Here is a 338-nt window from a genome sequence, read left to right as displayed (position 1 = left end):
AAACTACCCAAGGAAAGCATGTTAATAATAATAGATTTTAGTAGACTTAAGAACTTCTATTATAAATAGGCTTTATAAGGGCTTTTTAACACCCAAGTATAAGATATAACTGAAGTTGTAGTAACAGCTTTAATAATTCTAACTTGCTTTCAGGTACTGCTGGGAATTGAACCCAGGATCTCCTGTTTACTAGACTGGCACTTTGATCAACTAAGCCACAGTACCATTTTCAACTGCATACACAGGTAGACTTTTGATTTTGTATGTCCACAAAGCATTAGTAAAAAGATTAGTAATCAAAACCACAGAACTTGAAAGAGAATTAATGCACCTTTGAT

At 33.1% G+C, this 338-nt stretch overlaps 1 non-coding gene across 1 annotated transcript; it reads right to left on the bottom strand.

Annotated features, from left to right (window-relative positions):
- Positions 1-151: 151 nt before the first annotated feature.
- On the bottom strand, positions 152-225 carry trnat-agu (transfer RNA threonine (anticodon AGU)). The gene has a single exon. It is a non-coding gene; the product is annotated as a tRNA-Thr (tRNA).
- Between the last annotated feature and the right edge of the window lie 113 nt (positions 226-338).

Source organism: Austrofundulus limnaeus, unplaced genomic scaffold (genome assembly GCF_001266775.1).
Source record: "Austrofundulus limnaeus strain Quisiro unplaced genomic scaffold, Austrofundulus_limnaeus-1.0 Scaffold17316, whole genome shotgun sequence".
NCBI lineage: Eukaryota > Metazoa > Chordata > Actinopteri > Cyprinodontiformes > Rivulidae > Austrofundulus > Austrofundulus limnaeus.
The sequence above is the reverse complement of the archived record's forward strand: the minus strand, read 5'-3'. Positions and strand labels throughout refer to the sequence as shown.